Genomic DNA, 20,172 nt, shown 5'->3' with positions numbered 1-20,172 from the left:
AGAAAATTTTTGCCTCCTCTACATTTTTTTCCTTTTTTTTTTTTTTGTGAGAGGATACATTGAGCAAGGAGGAATTATTCTAGTATAGAAAGTAATATATATATATATATTTTTAAATTGGCAAAGATCTGGGACTATAAGTCAGAATAATTCCGTAACAATTCTATGCAAACACAGATTCACCAGGAACTTTATACAGTTTGACCTGAGCTCCTCAAGAGGGTGACCAGATCTCTGCTGCAGAAAGCTCTGCTGTACCTCTCCCACTGTGGGGCAGCTGCTGCTCCCTGGGGGACTCTGTGAGGTGATGATGAGGGCCCCTCACAGCCAGTTACACATAGCAGATTCTACTGGGACATAAATTTTATGCTATGATTTCAGGGCAAAAGGTGTCAAACATAAATAAGCCAGAAATATGGTCACTCAAATAAGTAACTAGACAGGTATATTTCTGGATTAAAAATAAAGACTTTAGGGCTATTTCATGGAAATTCCAAATAGTAGTAATAGAATCATAAATGACAGTGACTCTTAACCTTCAGCCTTTAAAGAGTGACTTAGGGAGAGAGCTTGGGGAATTCTAACAAGGGTTAATATGAAGTATAAATTATTATAGAAATTAGAGAAAAGAAATAAAGTCATCCTAATCATAACAAACTTTTTCTTAGTGCTCATAGGCAGAGACATATAATACTAATGACTAAACTAAAATATTTCTCTAGAAAATCTGCCTGGAATAAATGCAAATGTTTTAGCAGAACTAGAAAAATAAAGGATCAAAGGAGACTTAAGATTCTGCTGTGTAGCCTCCTTCCAAGAATATATATTAGTGTAGGCCTACCTCGTTTTATTTCAATCCCTTCATTGTGCATCACAGACATTGCATTTTTTAAAATTGAGGTAACATTGCTTTATAATAGAGAAATTTCCGGTGTACATCATTATATTTTGACTTCTGTATAGACTGCATAATGTTCACCACCAAGGGCCAGTTGTCATTCATCACTATACAAGTTGTAAATTCAAAGGAAAAGTTCTTGTAGGAAATTAAAAATGCTACTCCACGGGCTAGCCCAGTGGCATAGTCTTTAAGTGCATGCGCTCCATTTCGGTGGAGTATGTTTCATCGTTTCGGATCCCAGATGCAGAGCTGAGCACTGCTTATCAAAGCCATGTGTTGGCGGAGTTCCATAGAAAGTAGAGGAAGATGGGCATGGACGTTACCGCAGGGACAGTCTTCATCAGCAAAAAATGAGGAGGATTGGCAACAGATGTTAGCTCAAGACTTATCTTCCTCAAAAAAAAAATGCTACTTCAGTGAACACATGAATGATATGAAAGTGTAACAAGGAGCCGGCCCCATAGCCTGGTGGTTGTTTGGCACATTCTGCTTTGGCGGCCTGGGTTCAGCTCCCAGGCATGGACACACGCCACTCATTGACAGCCATGCTGTGGCCATGGCCCACAAACAAAAGAGAGGAAGATTGGCACAGATGTTAGCTCAGGACAAATATTCCTCAAGCAAAAAGAAAAGATTGGCAACAGATGTTATTTCAGGGTGAATCTTACCTAGAAAAAGAAAAGAAAGAAAGTATAACAGACTTAAAGCTGATATGGAGAAAGGTTTAGTGGTCTGGATAGGAAACCAAAGAGCCACAACATTCCAAAACCTAATCCAGAGCAAGGCCCTGACTCTCATCAGTTCTCTGAAGGCTGAGAGAGGTGAGGAGGCTGCAGAAGAAAAGTTTGAAGCCAGTAGAGGTTGGTTCATAGGGTTTAAAGAAAGAAGCCATCTCCATAACATAAAAGTGCAAGGTGAAGGAGCAAGTGCTGATGTAGAAGCTCCAGCAAATTATCCAGAAGGTCTAGCTAAGATGGTCATGAAGGTGGCTGCACTAAACAGGAAATTTTCAATATAGATGAAACAGCCTTATATTGGAAAAAGATGCCATCCAGGACTATCATAAGTAGAGAGGAGAAGTCAATGCTTGGCTTCAAAGCTTCAAAGGACAGGCTGACTTTCCTGTTAGAGGATAATGCATCTGGGGTCATTGAGTTGATGCCAATGCTCATTTACCGTTTTGAAAATCCTAGAGCCCTTATGAATTATGCTAAAGTTACCCTGCCTGTGTTATATAAAAGGAACAACAAAGCCTGCTTAACAGCACGTCTGTCTACAACATGGTTTACTGAATATTTTAAGCCCACTGTTGAGACCTACTGCTCAGAAGAAAGGTTCCTTTCAAAACATTACTGCTCACTGGCAATGCACCTGATCACCCAAAACTTCTAATTGACATGTACCACAAGGTTAATGTTGTTTTCACGCCTGCTAACACAACATCCATTCTGTAGCCCATGGATTAAGGAGTTATTTAGACTTTCAAGTCTTATTATTTAAGAAATAGATTTCATAAGGCTATAGCTGCCATAGATAGTGATTCCAATGATGGATCTGGGCAAAGTAACTTGAAAACCTTCTGGAAAAGATTCATCATTCTAGATGCCATTAAGAACATTTGTGATTCATGGGAAGAGCTCAAAATATAAACGTTAACAAGACCTTGGAAGAAGTTGATTCCAACCTTCATGGCTGACTCTGAGGGGTTCAGGACTTCAGTGGAGAAAGTAACTGCAGATGTGGTGGAAATAGCACGAGAACTAGAATTTGAAGTGGAGCCTGAAAATGTGGCTGAGTTGCTGCAATCTCATGAAAAAACTTTAATGGATAAGGAGTTGCTTCTTATGGATGACCAAAGTGAGTGGTTTCTTGAGATGGAATCTACTCTTGAGGAAATGCTGTGAAGTACGTTGAAATGACAGCAAAGGGTTTAGAGTATAACGTAAACTTAGTTGATAAAGCAGCGGCAGGGTTTGAGAGGAATGATGCCAATTTTGAAAGAAGTTCTACTGTGGGGAAAAGGCTTTCAAACAGCATCCCATGCTACAGAGAAATCATTCATGAAAGGAAGACTCAATCGATGCAGCAAACTTCACTGTTGTCTTACTTTAAGAAATTCCCACAGCCACCCCAACCTTTATCAACCACCACCTTGATCAGCAGCCATCAACAGTGAGGCAAGGCCCACCACCAGCAAAAATATTATGACTTGCTGAGGGTCACAGGATTGTTAGCATTTATTAGCAATAAAGAATTTTTTAATTAAGGAATGCACATTGTTTTTTAGACATGATGCTATTGCACACTTAATAGCCTAGAGTGTAAACATAACTTTTCTATGCTCTAGGAAACTAAAAAATTGCATGACTCCCTTTATTGCAATATTCACTTTATTGCAGTGGTCTGAAACTGATCCTACAATACTTCCGAGGTATGCCTATAATTCATAATATTATAAATAAAGAGTATGGATATAACATCGTCTAAGAGCATTGCCTGGTCAAAACTGTGTACTGGTTCTGTCTCATTTCTTCTTTATTCACACAAACACACACAGAGACACACACATATATTTGCACAAATATATATAAAAAAGGAAAGAAAACTCATATCAATCATATACTGGCAAAGGAAATGAGGGATTAGGTCTGATATAAACTGCTACAAATGTCAAAGAAATGGAGGTTCCTCACAAAACTAAAATTGAATTACCATTTGCTCCAGCAATTACACTTTTAAGTATATATCCTAAAGAATTGATATTAGAATCCAGATGACATATTTGCACACCCGTCTTCACACCAACACTATTCACAAGAGCCCAAAGGTGGAAGCAACCCAAGTGTCCATTGACAAATGAATCAATAAACAAAATGTGGTATTTATACCCCAGGAATACTAGCCTTAAAACTGAAGGAAATTCCAACACAAGCTACAATATAGCTGAACCTTAAAGATGTTATGCTAAGTGAATTGGGCCACTCACGAAAAGCCAAATACTGTACGATTCTAGTTATATGAGGTACCTAAGCTAGTCAAATTCATAGAAACAGGAAGTAGAATGATGGTTGGCAGGACTGGTTAAGAGGGAAACAGGGATTTCTCGTATAATGGAAATGGTCCTAGTTTTCCAAGATGAAAATTTTCTGGAGACTGGTTACAGGACAAAGTGAATACTTAACACTACTAAACTGTACACATAGGATTTGTTAAGGTGGTAAATTAATGCTATGGGGATTTGACCACAATTAAAAAAATGGGCATTACTCTAATAATTCCTGATAACACAAAATTATCTCTTTAGTTGTTTGTAGTTAATCCTTTCCATAGTGTTTGCTATGCTGTTGGTCCTTCGTGATGGAGCAAATTCTATCTCCACAGGAAATGGAAGAGTTTGCCCCGAGCCCTGGAGTAAATGGCATTGTGGTGTTTACCCTGGGATCAATGGTCAGAAACTTGACAGAAGAAAGGGCCAATATGATCGCATCAGCCCTTGCCCAGATTCCACAAAAGGGAAGATAAAGTACCTTATAGTGGGCAACTATTTAATGAGTCTTAAAATTGGAATAGCCTATGACTACAGAAATTTCCTTCATGAAAGGTTAACTTCACTGTATCATGACAGATCCCACTTATCTCAAATACTAATTTAAAAACCCAAATATGTATGGCAGGTGCTAAAGGAGTACAAAAGTGTCTTTGACTGACAATAACTTTGGCATTAAATTTGTGATCAGAAAGAAATATTTAAGAGGTGTAGTGTGAATTACTGGTATTATAGTGATATTGTAGGCAGGTACAGATATCACCAAATTCTACCGTGTCATTTCCCCCTTTTCCTTGCATGATTCCAGAGGGCACTGCACACACCACGGATGTACTCAGAAAGCAGTTAAATTTTAACATTAACATTCAGCAAGAGTTGATAAAAGTCTCAAAGGCATCCTGTGGTTTAGGCTTGCTAGGTAATCCAGGCCTCTTTTACTTCCCCTCAATTTTAGAATAGGCCCAGTCAATGTGCTCTTCAGGGTGCTATTCAGAAAAAAGATGGCCAGGGCTCACCAAATTGCATCCAAGTACCTATCCAGCCACGATGATTTAGAGAAAAAAAAATGGGCCTGAAAAAGGAGAAAAAACTGCACTTGTGAATGGGGCCCTTCCAAGGTCTGAAGCAGGAAAACATAAAACAAAAGATGGAGGTGGGTCCAGCCCCTAAAGTGACCCTGTGCTTTATAAAATGTATCCTTACAACCACTCTGCTCTAATCTATCAGATTATAACTCCTCTGGATTGAAGAAGGAGAAGGAAATATAAAAAGGATTCAACCAGAAGCAAGCCTGGAATAAAAATTTTTCAGATGTCCCTTTCCCACAAAATATGGCAGTAAATTATTTCTAATACATAAAACGTACTTGGAATTTCTGGATATTTCTGAACTACTTTCTACTTTCCTAACTGATATAACTTTCTCCTTATCACCTATACTAATTTGCTGAGAATCTGAAGTTACTTTAACATTCACCTAGCAAATAGATGTTAACCACTTGTAAATTAAATTCTTGCTTATGAGGATTGCTTGGGAATTCCAAAATCTGTACTTAATATTGGTACTACACTTGAAAATGGCTTGGCTATAAGAAACCATATTAATCAATGCTGTCAATGCATTGTATCACATTATTGAAGTGTTAACAGTCTGATAAATAAAATTTAGCATCATCATGATATTCAGTCTTTTCAGATGGCTATACTACTATTTATGAAGTGCCAGTGGGCTCTTCTTTTCTACTTTTAAAGAATTTTGAAACTCAGCAATAGTGATAATACTGGATTCCTGTAAAAAGTTGCCACTTGAAGTTTTTCTTGGAAGGAGAGATTGATAATTAGTAATTTAAAAGAAGCTAAGCAGGGGTCGGCCGAGTGGAGCAAGCGATTAAGTGCACATGCTCCGCTGCGGCAGCCCGGGTTTTACCGGTTTGGATCCCGGCCTCGCACCGACGCACCGCTTGGCAAGCCATGCTGTGGCGGCGTCCCATATAAAGTGGAGGAAGATGGGCACAGATGTTAGCCCAGGGCCAGTCTTCCTCAGCAAAAAAGGAGGAGGATTGGCAGATGTTAGCACAGGGCTGATGTTCCTCACAAAAAAAAAAAAAAAGAAGCTAAGCATACTTGTTAAACAGAAATTATTTATTATTATTAACAAATTGTTAAAGATCAGAATTATGTAATTTGCACAAATAGCTGATTGCAATGATTCTTAACTCAAAAGATGTAAATGTAGTAAAATAACTTAGGAAACAAGAGGATGTATCTAAACTGCTTCCCATTTCACTGGAAAAGAAATATATGGGTTAATATTAAATCTGGAAGATGAGAGCTAGAATAATACATAGCTAAAACAACATAAATGTACAGATAATTAGTAATTTCTTACTGTTTTTTACATTAGAATTAGAATGACTACTTAAAGATTTTTGTATTCTTAAATTGGTCAATGAGTAGCTTACAGTCTTACCCCTAAGTGTCAAAGAACATGATTGCATTCATACCTGATTCAATATAAAAATAAGTACATGAAATATGAGTATTCTTATTACATCAGTGTTTCATTGGTTCTCGTTATCTAACATCTCTTTACTTCATTTCCTCATCTGTCATATGGAAAAGGTCTAACTAGATGTCTCAATCTATTTAGATTCTAACATGCTATAATTATGAAGTTCAACTCTTGGAATAAGGTATTTCCTAACAGGTTATATGGAGATTTGATGGCAAGAAACCAGATACTTTAGGTTTAATGAGTAGATCCTCCAGAATGACCTTCATTGTAACTTTGGAAAACAAGTACTGAAATGAGAGGTGAAGTCAACCAGAGTGATAATAGTTCACCAGGAAAGAAATTTATTGAACAGTTATTATTGAAAATAAAAAAAATAAAACTTACTTATATTTATTTCCTAGTCTTAGAGGAAAAGGGTAAGATATAACACTTGGATTTTATTATACACAGTCACGTGCCTTTAGCCAGAGTCAAAGTATCTTTATTTCACATACTTAACTCTCACAGAGCATTTTTCAATGCCTTTCTGGATTGTCACGTTGTCACGTAATTCTCCTTTTACACAGTTCCTTTCCCCGACTGTGGGCGTATACTATGTGCCACTGATAAGTAACAGCTCTGCTTTTATTACCAGTGATTCTCCATTTTCTATAGGAGAAGAATCCACAATCATTTTCATGAAGTAATAATACATTTTGTGATAAAGTATAGCCTTTCCTTCCACTGATTCCTGCACCATCACCGTCATGCTTCTTGCTGCCTCGACACACTACTTATTAGACTCAGCTACTTCTCTACTTTGTTAACAGAAGATATTCTCTCATGCTCACCCCACATTTTTTTGATTGCTCATACTCTTTTTTAATCCAAAATCATTTCTTTCAATTTGTCCACCTGGAAACTTGTATTCATTTTTCAAGTCAAAAGAAACACAACAATCTTCTCTGTAGCTTTCACTTGCCTCTCCAGCTGACTGAGCTGCTTCTTCCTTTGAGATCTGAAAGACATTTTAAATCAGTTTCAAGTGCGTATTAATCTGTTATCTAAATACACTGTCGCTTGCGGTGCCTTATATTGACCTACTGTCAGCTTATTCTAAGACTTATAATTAATAATTTGCTGAAATTCACTCAATCCTAGATCATCCAAAAGCCAAAGCCTTTATAACTCACAGTAGGACCAACAGCATGTATGAGGCCATCTACCATGGGATCTCTGTGGTGGGCATTCCTTTGTTTGTGGATCAACCTGATAACATTGTTCGCATGAAGACCAAGGGAGCAGCTGTTAGCTTGGACTTCCACATGTCAAGTAATAGTTTGTTCAATGTATTGAAGACAGTCATTAATGACCCTTTGTGAGTATCATAATTTTTTTCAATAGAGAGTTTATATAGGTATGTTCTCTTATTAACAGTGAGTATGAGTTTCATCATATTTTTAAGAAGCTAATTTTGAAATTACTAGCAAGAATTAACCATTCTTAAATCTACTTTTATTTTTAACCACACATTTATATCAAAGTGCATTTTAACCCTCTTCATTTAATGGGTAACCAATTAGTTCAACAATTTTTACATCTAAAAGGTACAGTTCTATAGGTGTTTGTAAAAAGGACATATTTTTAAAAATATGATAGAACCCATAAAAGGAAGGAGTGATGAACTAGAAGAAACATTATAAAATATATTGATTCAGTGCCTAATATTTCTAAACTACAAATATCTTCTGCTCAAAATTGATTTTTGCCATTATTTTAATATATTTTATAACTAAGTATAATTTACATGCTAGAAAATTGACTTGTTTAAAGTATAAAACTCAAATATATGTAGTATGTTTAAAGATCTATGAAATCATCATTATGTAAATTTCAGACAGATTCATTATTGTAAAAAGAAATTTGACATGCCCTCAAAGTCACTTTTCATTCCACACTTCCCGAGGAACATCTAATCAAATTTATGAACTCTAGAGGTTAGTCCTTCTGGACATTTCACATAAATGAAATCATATAATATGTAGTCATTTGCAACTGGCTTCTTTTGCATAGCATGTTTTTGAATTTCGTCCCTATTGTAGCTTTGTATTGCTGAATAATATTCTATGATATGAAGATAGCATATATTATTTATCCATTTATGAGTTGATGGATATTTTAGTTGTTTCCATATTTAGCTATTATGAATATTGCTATTATGTTTTTGTGTGAACATATTCTTAATTTGTTTTGGGAAGCTATCTACAAGTGGATTCTGGGTCATATGGTAACTTTATGATAAATGCCAAACTGTTGTACAAAGAGACTGGAGCATTTTACACTCCCATGAGCAGTATATGAGGGCTCCCAGTTTCCGTATCATTGCAAACACTTGTTATCATCAGCCGTTTTGATTATAGTGATCCTAGTGGGTGTTAAGTGGTCTCTCGTTGTGGACTTGATTAGTATTTCCATCATAGCCAAAGATGTTGAGTATCTTTTCTTACGCTTGTTATCCGTTCATATATCTTACTTAGAGAAATATCTATTTCAATCCTTTATCTATTTCAATCCTTTTCAATTCTATTTTTTAATGAGGTTATTTGTCTTCTTATTATTGGATTGTAGGAATTCTTTATATACTATGGATACACTTATCTTAGATATTTGACTTGAAAATATTTTCTCTCATTCTGGATGGTTGATTTTTCATTCTCTGGCTGCTGTGCATTCAAGTAGAAAACTTTTTAATTTTGATAAAAATAAATCATTAATAATTAAATTTTTCATATTCCAAAGGAAAATAATGTGGAATTTGTAAGTGCCTGGGACGTGAACATCAATTCAGCATTTATTACTACTAACAGCATTATTATTATATTAGGAGGATATCACCTAAGAATACTTTAAAAGTGTATTATCAAGAAGAAAACAGTAGTATAATTGAATTAAAAAATACTTTTAAAGGAGACAAGAAAGAAAAGAAAAGGAAACAAAGCAGGTTGACAAATAGAAAAGAAAATACAGGAAAAGGTAGTAGATTCAAATGCAAAGATATCCATACTGTAGATAAAGTTAAACAGACTAAATCATTTAAACATAAATAAAACTATGTGTGTACTGTTTACAAGACATACTTACACAGAAGTGTGCAAGAAGATTGTAAGTTACGATTTAAACTGTAACCATGGAAAGATGCTGTACCTATACTAATATCTGACACATTAGACCAGAAGCGCCACTAAAAATAAATGCTTCATAACAACAAATAGGTTAATCTTTCAAAAGAACACAAATTAGAAATATAGAAAAAAATGACAAAAAAAATGAATAGGTACAAAAGGATTTCGGGAACACATTTTTAAAATGTAACCTACTTTATTTATATGACAATGAGGAAAAGACGTTTTTCAAGAACACATAGAATTGTTAATGGAATTGAGCATGTATGCTATGTCATAAACCAAAGTGCCGTATTGGAAAATTTTCAAAATGTCGTATGGAGCCTATTGTCTGGCCAGACTAGAATCAAGTTAGAAATCATCAAAAAAGATAACTAAAATAATCTCTCCATTTTGAAAATTAAACAATACATTTCTAAATAATTCAGAGTCAATAAATAAATCATAATCACACATGCACCTTCTTCTCATCAAATCCACTATTAGGTATATATGCAACAGAAATGCAGAAACGCATACAACAAAAGACATATACAAGAACAATTATAACAGCATTAGTAGTGATGGCCAATAAATTATTAATAATCCAAATATTTATCAATCAATAAATGAAGAGAAAATTTGTGGTATTATCATACAATGAAATACAATATAGTAAAGTAACTAACCAAAAACTTCTAGATAATAGACAAAAAATATGAGTACATACTATGATTCCAATTAGTAAACAAGAAAAACAAAACTATGGTATTTAAAGTTAAGATAGTAGTTAATTCGGGAAAGAGAGTAGTGAAAGGGTCCAGGAAAATGGGGTGCTTCTATGTAGCTTGTAGAACTCTATATCAATATTTGGATAGTGGGGACATTGGTATATTCATTTCACAACAATTTTCTAGCTAATTTTGACATTTTGAGCTAGTCACTTAGGATACGCGCATTTTTCTTATGTATCTCATACTTAAAAGAAATGTTTTACAGAACACATCCTTCTTATAAATTCTAGGAATCGAATAGTAAAAAAAGAAAAAAATACACCAAAAAAATCAAAGAAATGCTTAGGGTTGCTATAATAGCATGGCCAGGAAAAGCCTCTCTGATATGCGACTATCTCTACTATCAGGAAGAGGAGGCAAGTCTTGGGGTGTTGAGGGAAGAGTGTTCCAGGAAAGGGACAGAGGGGACTCAAATACAAAGGTGATGAGGGGAGAACAATTTAGGCAACTTCCAGAATGAGCTATAAGGTCAACGTGCCTACAACAGAGTATGCATGGTACAAAGTAATAGAAGAAGTTGCCAGAGATATCACCATGTAGGGTCCTTCAGGTCAAAGAACAGACTTGGAATTTATTCTAAATGAGATGAGAAGCAAGATGCAAATTTTGAGCAGAAGAGTGTCATAATCTGATGTCTGTTTCAAAAATGATTCTGGCTACAGGAAGGAAAATAAATAGCAGAGGGTAGAAGAGAAGAGTGAATGCACAGGGTCTGGTGAGGAGGCATTTCACCAACAAGGAAATAATTCCTCTTTAAATACTTCATGAGACTCATTCTAAAAGTGCATTTCCTCCATCTCACTTATAACTCTTACAATGGCTCATATCATTTCCTTTGCTAGAAAGATTAAACTATCCCAACTACACTTGACCTTCATTTTAAAAAATATTTGCCCTTCAGAAAATTCCAATTTAAAAACCAAATCATTTATGAAGACCCAAATAAAAATACACTATTACTTCTGCAATTCTATGACGTTTATTTTAAAACATATGTATGACACTTTCAAAAGCCTTTCATGGGAATGATATGCTTGGGTAAATTAATGTACTTTCAGTGATGGTATCTTTGTGTTTCTCCTTTGGATACAAAGAGAATGATATGAAATTATCAAGAATTCCCTATGATCAGCCGATGAAGCCTCTAGATCGAGCAGTCTTCTGGAGTTGGTCATGCACCACAAAGGTGTCGGCCTCCCATGAACTCACCTGGTTCCAGTACCACTCTTTGGATCTGCTTGTATTCTGTTGGCCTCTGTAGCAATTGTTATATTCGTCATCACAAAATGTTGTCTGTTATGTTGCTGGAAGTTTGCTAAAACATGAAGGAAGGAAAAAAGAGAGTAGTTGCATCTGAGGGCTGAAGCTGGAAAGCCTCCTAGATAAGATTCCTCTAGTCTATTCCAGAAAGAAGAATATATGATGAAAGGGTCCCTTCCTCTTGTGACAAAACAACCTTTCACAATTTAGCATCTCAGATCAAAATTTGTTATCAGGGAATTTACTCCCTGTTTAAGAGTTAGAAATATATCATACAAAGAGAAAAACACTTGGGATAAAATAAAATGAAAAATAATTCTTTATGAGTATTTATTGAAATTTATTATTCTAACTCAAAGTTAATATCAAAAAATATTTATCTTCACTGTGTTTCAAACATTGTGCATGGACACAAGAACGTTAAGTAGTCTACTGACAATATGAGTATTATTGTGTGAATACTCAGAATAATTTAACTTCGTGTTGGTGCAGAATTTTATAGTTTTATAATTTTCTAAAAAAACTATTCAGTAGTTAGAATTGTGTAAAATGATTCACTGTTCCATTTCCTTTTGGGAGACCACTACTGCTGCCTGGCTTCTACTGTGCATCCAGCCTCAGCATCACTCCTTACCTAAAGACAGGGAAAAATTTTTGCCTTCATCCAGTCTAACTCATTTCCCAGTAGAATGTATGTGAATTTAGACATATAACAACTACTACATGCTTCCTATTATAAAATTGAGCTATTTAAGAAAGACTTTGATTTCACTAGTGTATTCTCTTTACCTCAGACCCTTTAAAGAGATTCACCTGTTTGCTTTCATTCTCCTTTTAGCCTTTTTTTTTTTAATACTATGTTGTTTTTTTAATTTTATTTATTTATTTTTTCCCCCTAACCCCAGTAGATAGTTGTATGTCATAGATGCACATCCTTCTAGTTGCCGTACGTGGGACGCGGCCTCAGCATGGCCAGAGAAGTGGTACGTCAGTGCGTGCCCGGATCCGAAATATAAATTAAATCAATAAATTATTTTCCCAGAGAATATTTATCAAACATAATAATCAGGAAAAATTATTTTTCAGGGATTATTATGTGGAATAAAGTTTTTAAATAAAATTTAAACATACCATTTCACCCTGTGATTCTACATCTAGGAAACTGTCTGCAAAAATACTTGTACATCCACACATTATGTGCAGGATGTTCCCTCAAACACTTTAATAGCTATCCATCAATGAACATATTCACCTCCTATGAAAGTTATATGGTATATTGCAATTACAGAGAACAGTAGATTCAAGCATTATTGTCGAATGCTCTCCATCTCACATGGCTAAATAAAAAACAAGTTTCATGTTAAAAAAATAATCATGATACGCTTCTTTGGAAATAAAATATGTGTAAATTTGTATACACATAGGAAATCAGTTGGAAGAACACAGAATTTCCAATGATGAGGATTTAAATGCTATTCTTTATATGTCTTCATTGTAGACATTTCACAATAGTGTTTTCAAGTATTAATTATGTAGCTGAAAAATTGATTAGTTAAAAAATTATATTTATTCAAGATAACAAGTTCCAAGATTTTAGTATTACATTATCAATTCATAAGTATCATTCAAAATACTTGAATTGCCCAGAAATCTGATGTGCTATCTATTTTTAGTAAAATGAAGCCCTTTTTAGGACACCTATTTTATGTTTATAATATTTAGAAATAAATATATTACAATGTTCACTAAGAATTTCAATATTTGTAAAAATCTATCACAATGCTTATTGATTTTCTTGTTTTTACTGTCATTATTTAAGGAATTTTATGGTAGCTTAATGGCCTAGGCTGGTATACATCAAAAGATTGTATTTGTGGTGATTTAAGATATGACTACAGGAGTGGTCTAAGATAGCAGTTCGGGAAGACCCTGAACTCATTTCCTCCTACAGACACACTGAATTCACACATACATATAGAGCAAATCCTCCTGAAAGAACTGAGGTCTGATTGAGTAGCTGCTACACAGAAAACAGAGGACCGACAGAGAAGGATAAGAGAGATGGAGAAATATCATTGGGAACTCCACCTCTGATGCGGCAACTAGCAACAGGGAAGGATATCACAGAAGGGCTGCACAGGCTTGCCTGCCCTGGGGAACAGTAAAAAAAGAAAACAGTTTTAGAAAGCACCTAGATTACATGGGAAGAAAATCCGATATATTAGCCCCAGCACATCTTCAATACAGGCAGCGAGCTGCTGGAACTCTCTCCAGGGTGAGAGGTGCTGACAAGCACAATTTTTTGCATTCTCCGCCACTGGAGGGCACAGGAGAGAGCAGCATCCAGATGCTGTTACCAGCTTGTTAAGGCTGCCCCAGTAGGCCTTGGGTCCTTTGTCCACACCAGCTGCAGCCAACCCATAAGGGCAGCCCCAGCAAGGCAAGCCCTGGGACTCACTAAGTCAGCAACCACTCTGGCTCCAGCCATTCCGCACGGTTGGCCTTGGGCAGGGAAGCTCTGAGAACCACCCAGCACACACATGCTCTGATTCAGCTGTTCCCCAATGGTGGCCCCAGTATGATGAACCCTGCAAACCACCCAGCCCATGCTCACCCCAGCTTAAGCCATCCCCAGGTGCAGCACTGGTGCAGGGTGCCTCTAACACCCCAGACTATGCCCTATCCAGTTCCAGGCATCCCACAGAGGAGACCAGGCATGGCTCTCCCCAGGAAACACCTGGTGTGTGCCCAATGGTACCCCAGCCAGTCTGCCAAGATGGCTCAGGAGCAGTGCTTCAAGACTCTTCCAGCATGTACCCACCTCAGCTCCAGCTGGCATGTCAATGTAGCCTAGACTCAGCATGCTTCAGGAATTCCCTGGCCTATGACCTTGCCAGCTCCAGCCTGCTTGTCAAAGCCATCAGGCAAATAGAGTCTACGTAGAGGACACTCCAACACAGGGCCACTCTTTCAACACTAGGAGAGGTAGCTCTTGCACTTAATATATAGAAACAATCATAGAAACTCAAACAAAATGAAGAGACAAATATGTTCCAAAAAAAGAACAAAATAAAACCCTCAAAAAAATCCTGAAGAGATGCAGATAAGTAATTTACCTGATAAAGAGTTTAAAGCAATGGTCATAAAAATCGTCACCAAACTCAGGAGAATATTTAAGGAGCACACTGAGAACTTCAATAAAGAGTTAGAAAGCACAAGAGAGAAAAAAACAGACCTGAAGAGTACAATAACTAAAATGAAAAATACACCAGGAGGAATCAACACCAGGTTAGATGATACAGAATAAAGGATCAGCAATCTGAAAGACAAAATAGTGGAAATCACCCTAGAAGACAGCAGACAGAAAAAAAAAATTAAAAATGGGGATAGCTTAAGGGGCCACCCTGGTGGCACAAGTGGTTGGGTGCGTGTGCTCTGCTGCAGCAGCCCGGGGTTCACAGGTTTGGATCCTGGGTGCTCACCAATGCACAGCTTGTCTAGCCATGCTGTGGCAGCATCCCATGCAAAGTAGAGGAAGATGGGCACAGATAGTATCTCACGGCTGATCTTCCTCACACATAAATAAATGGAGATAGCTTAAGGAATCTCTGACACAACATCCAGCATACTAATATTTGCCTTATAGGTGTCTCAGAAAGAGAAGAGAGAGAGAAAGAGAAAGAAAATTTATTTGAAGAATTAATGGCTGAAAACTTACTGAACCTGTGGAAGGAAACATACATCAAGGTCCGGGAAGCACAGAGAGTCCCAAATAAGATAAACTCATGGAGATCCACACTAAAACATATGATAATTAAAATGGCAACAGATAAAGAGAAAATCTCAAAGGCAGCAAGAGAAAAAGAAGATTCACATACAAGGGAACCACCATTAGAGTATAAGCTGATTTTTCAGTCAAAAGATTGGCAGTATTTAATTAAAGTGCTGAAAGGAAAAAACTTACAACCAAGAATACTCGACCCAGCGATGTTATTATTCAAAATTGAAGCAGAGATAAAGAGTTCCCAGATAGGAAAAACTAAAGGAGATCATTACCACTAAGCCAGTCTTACAATAAATGTTACAAAGTCTTCTTTAAGGAAGGCCATAACTAGAAATAAGAAAATATATGAGAGAAAAAAATCTTGATGGTAAAGGCAAGTATTTAGTAAAGACAATGGATCAGGAACTTAAAATGATATTATGAACATTAAAAGGCAAAACTAGTAAAATTAACTATAATTAGAAAAAGTAATTGAGGGATACCCAATATAAAAAGATGTAAAATACAATGTCAAAAACTTAAAATGTGGGAGAATAAAAATGTAGTGAGTTTAGAATGCATTCAAGCTTAAGCAATTACCATCAGAAAATACACTGCTTTATATACAGGTTCATATACAGGAACTTCATGGTAATCACAACCAGAAACCTATAATCCATCCCCAAAAAATAAATAAATGAATAGAAAGAAACACAAACATAACAATCAAAAAATGCATCAAACCACAAGAGAAGATCAAGTCAAAAAGAAAGGGACAGAGTACTACAAAGACAAGTGGACATAAACTAATAAATGGGAATCAGTAAACACCTATGAAAAATTACCTTAAATGTAAATGAAATAAATAATCCAATCCAAACACATGGGGTGGTAGAATGGATAGAAAAACAAGAACCTTCTATATGCTGCATCTAAGAACTCACCTTGGATCTAAAGACACATATAGAAGGAAAGTGCAAAGATGGAAAATGATATTCTGTGCAAATGGAAATGAAAAGAAAGCTGGAGTGGCAATACACATATCAGAAAAAATACACTTTAAAACAATGACTGTAATAAAGGACAAAGAAAGACATTACATAATAATTAGGGGCCAATCCAAGAAGAAATGTAACATTCATAAATGTTTATGAATCCACATAGGAGTACCTAAATATTTAAAGCAAATGTTAACAAACAAAAGGGGAGAAATTTATAGCAACACAATAATAGTAGGGATTTTAACACCCTACTTACGTCAATGGATAGATCATCCAGACAGGAAGTCAACAAGGAAACAGTGGCCTTAAATGAAATATCAGACCACATGGACTTAATAGATATATACAGAACATTCCATCAAAAAGCAGCAGAATACACATCTTTCTCAGGTTCACATAGAACATTCTTAAAGATAGGCCATATGTTGGGAAATGAAACAAGCCTCAATAAGTGTAAGAAGATTGGAATCATATCAAGCATCTTTTCTGACCACAGTGGTATGAGACTAGAAATTAACTACAAGAAAGCAAGCTGGAAAAATCACAAATATGTGGAGACTAAACAAATGATACTAAACAACCATTGAATCAATGAAGAAATCAAAGGAGAGATCAAAAATTACCTGGAGACAAATGAAAATGAAAACACAACATACCAAAAGTTATGGGATGCAGCAAAAGCTGTACTAATAGAGAAGTTTATAGCAATACAAGACTATCTTAATAAACACGAAAATTTTGGAATAAACAATATTACATTATACTTAAAGGAACTAGAAAAAGAAGATCAAAGAAAGCCCAAAGTCAGTAGAAGGAAGAAAATAACAAAAGAGTAGAAGTAAATGAAATAGAGACTAAATAACTATAGAAAGGATCAATGAAACTAAGAGCTGGTTCTTTGAAATTATAAACAGAATTGACAAACACTTAGCCAGACACACTAAGAAAAAGAGAGAGAAGATTCAAATAAATAAAATCAGAAGTGTAAGAGGAGAAATTTACAGCCGATGCCAAAGAAATACAAAGGATTACAAGAGAATACTATGAAAAGCTACCTTACACCAAACAGGATAACCCAGAAGAAATGAGTAAATTCTTAGAATCAAACAACCTTCCAAACCTGAATCAAAAAGAAATAGAGAACATGAATAGACCAATCACAAGTAAAGAGATTGAAATGGTAATAAAAATCTTCCAAGAAATAAAAGGCCAGGAACAGATGGCTTCTCTGGTGAATGCTATCAAAGATTGAAAGAAGATTTAATACCTATACTTCTCAAACTCTTCCAAGAAATTGAAGAGGGTGGGAGAGGGTGGGACCCTTCCCACCTCATTTTACATGGCCAACATTACCGTGATACCAAAACCAGACTAAGACAACACAAAAAAGGAAAATTACAGACCAGTATCACTGATGAACATAGATGCAAAAATCTTAAACACAATATTAGAAAATTGAATACGACAATACATTAAAAGGATCATACACCTCAATCAAGTGGGATTTATTCCAGGGATGCAGAGATGGTTCAAATTCACAAATCAATCAATGTGGTACACCATGTTAATGAAATGAATAATAAATATCATATAATCATCTCAATAGACAGAGAGGAAGCATTTGACAAGATCCACTATCGGCTTATGATAAAGAAAAATTCCGAATAAAATGGATCTAGAAATAAAATACTTCAACATAATAAAGGTCTTATAAGACAAACCCATATGATAGTTATACTCAATGGTGAAAAACTGAACATTATTCTTCTGAGAACAAGAACAAGACAAGGATACACACTGTTGTGACTCTTATTCAATATAGTACTAGAATTTTTAGCCTGAGTAATTATTAGGCAAGAAAGGACAATAAAATTTATCAAAATTGGAAAGGAAGAAGGAAAACTGTCACTATTTGCAAAAGATATGATTCTATATATAGAAAACCCTAAAGAATCCACCAAAAAACTATTAGAAAAAATGAACAAATAGAGGAGTGTCAAGTAGAAAATCAACGTACAAAAATCCGTTGCATTTCTATACACTAACAAAATGAACTAGCATAAAAAGAAATAAAGAATACAATTCCATTTACCATCCAAATAAAGAAAATAAAATACCTAGGAATAAATTTAACCAAGGAAGTGAAAGACATATACACTGAAAATTATAAGCCGTTGTTGAAAGAAATCAAAGACATAAAGAAATGGAAAGGTATTCCATGCTCATGGATTGGAAGATTAAACATAGTTAAAATGTCCATTATACCAAAAGCAGTCTACAAATTAATGCAATCCCAATCAGAATCCTAATGACATTACTCATGGAAATAGAACAAAGAAACACAAAATTCGTATTGAACAACAAAAATCTCAAATAGACAGAGCAATCCTGGGGGGAAAAAAGCTGGAGATATCACACTCCATACAAAGCTAAAGTAAGCAAAACAGCATGGTACTGGCACATAATCAGACACACAGGTCAATGGCACAGAATTGAAAATCCAGAAATAACACCACACATCTATGGATGGCTAATCTTCGACAAGAGCAAAGAGCATGCAATGGAGAAAAGAAATTCTCTTCAATAAACGGGAAAACGGGATGGCCGCATGTAAAAAAAAAAAGAAAGTACACCATAATCTTATATCATACGCAAAAAATGAACTCAAAAATAATTAAAAACTTGAATGTAAGACATAAAACCATAAAAATTCTAGAAGAAAACATAGACAGTACAGTCTTCAACATTGGTCTTAGTGGTATCTTTTCAAATACCACGTTTCCTCAGGCCAAGGCAGCAAAAGAAAAAATAAAGAAATGGGACTAGATCAGACTAAAAATCTTCTGCACAGGAAAGGAAACCATCAACAAATTGAAAAGACATCCCACCAACTGGGAGACATTATTTGCAAATCATATATCCAATAAAGAGTTAATTTCCAAAATATATAAAGTTATACAACTCAACAACAAAAAATGAACAACTCAATCAAAAAATAGGCCAAGGATATGAATACACATTTTTCCAAAGATATACAGATGGCCAAAAGGCACCTGAAAAGATGTTCAATGTCACTAATTACTAGGGAAATGCAAATCAAAACTATAATGATATATCACTTCACACCTATCAGAATGGCTATAACTAACAAGACAAGAAATAACAAGTGTGAGGATGTGGAGAAAAGGTAACCATCATCTATTGTTGGTGGGAATGTAAATTAGTGCAGACACGACGGAAAATTATATGAAGGCTCCTGAAAAAATTAAAAATAGAACTACATATGATCCATAAATTCCACTTCTGGGTATTTATCCCAAAGAAATGAAAACATTAACTTGCCTTTGAATATATATGTACCTGTAAGTTCATTGCAACATTATTACAATAGGCAAAATATGGAAGCTACCAAAGTGTCCATCAATAGATGAATGGATAAAGATGTGATATATATAAACAACGAATATTATTCAGCCTAAAAAAGAGCAAAATCTTGCCATTTGCAACAACATCGATGGAAAAGTGTATTGTTCTGGATGAAATAAGTCAGATAAAGAAAGACAATTACTATATGACTTCACTAATTTTTGGCATCTAAACAACAATAGAAATGAACAACAGCAAAAAAAAGAAAAACAGAAATAGGCTCATAGAGACAGAAAACAAGTTCTTGGTTGCCAAAAGGGAGGAGGGTTTGGGGAAGGTGAAAAAGGCGAAGTGGAATAAGAGGTACAGACTTCTAGTTATAAAATA

At 35.4% G+C, this 20,172-nt stretch overlaps 1 pseudogene; it reads left to right on the top strand.

Annotated features, from left to right (window-relative positions):
* LOC131409251 (UDP-glucuronosyltransferase 2B31-like) overlaps positions 1–11,742 on the top strand; it is a 74,117-nt pseudogene extending 62,375 nt beyond the window's left edge.
* Positions 11,743–20,172: the final 8,430 nt, after the last annotated feature.

Source organism: Diceros bicornis, chromosome 8 (assembly GCF_020826845.1).
Source record: "Diceros bicornis minor isolate mBicDic1 chromosome 8, mDicBic1.mat.cur, whole genome shotgun sequence".
Taxonomy (NCBI): domain Eukaryota; kingdom Metazoa; phylum Chordata; class Mammalia; order Perissodactyla; family Rhinocerotidae; genus Diceros; species Diceros bicornis.
The sequence above is the reverse complement of the archived record's forward strand: the minus strand, read 5'-3'. Positions and strand labels throughout refer to the sequence as shown.